Source organism: Petaurus breviceps, unplaced genomic scaffold (assembly GCF_028583685.1).
Source record: "Petaurus breviceps papuanus isolate PSGF00001 unplaced genomic scaffold, PetGlider_PUasm1.0 90762, whole genome shotgun sequence".
Classification (NCBI taxonomy): Eukaryota; Metazoa; Chordata; class Mammalia; order Diprotodontia; family Petauridae; genus Petaurus; species Petaurus breviceps.
The window spans coordinates 9,696,534-9,697,163 of record NW_027187339.1 but is presented as its reverse complement, the minus strand read 5'-3'; positions in this window follow the sequence as shown (position 1 = coordinate 9,697,163).

Genomic DNA, 630 nt, shown 5'->3' with positions numbered 1-630 from the left:
GTGTGTGTGTGTGTGTGTGTGTGTGTGTGTGTGTGTGTGTGTGTGTGGGTGTGGGTGTGGGTGTGGGTGTGGGTGTTGGGGAGGCCTCTCTAACTTCTGTCTTTCAGGCTGGATATTAATTTGAAATTACATTCTTGGCCATCAAGCACCTGTATGTATTGGGCCATTCTTGCTCAAGACTGTGTTTATAAATGATTATCCATGAAATAATTTTGGATTTTGAGAAAAGCAGACTTAAGGCACACACTGAGAACTTCTCAGATAACTGTGCACACAATCACTTTCCTGGTAAACCAGATTAAGCCTGATTAAGTATCTTTAATTCTGAACTCCATCTGTAAAATAGAACTAATGGTGCTTGGATAAATTACCCCATAAACTTGTTTTGAGGTTAGTACTTTGTAAACTGTAAAGTCTTATTATGGTTAGTCCTGCCCTAGTTTGAGAGGTAAGCAAGCCTACTTTCTCATGAATGGTCCCCTCTCTCAACTCGAATAGCAGGGGTCAACAATTTGCTTACCATCTATTCTTTCTTTTCTTTTTACTTTCTCTCTTTTCCTCATTCTTCTTGCCCATTGTCAGTCACTTAAACCACTTACCAAAGAAGAAAGTTTCTATGTTCCTTGTTAT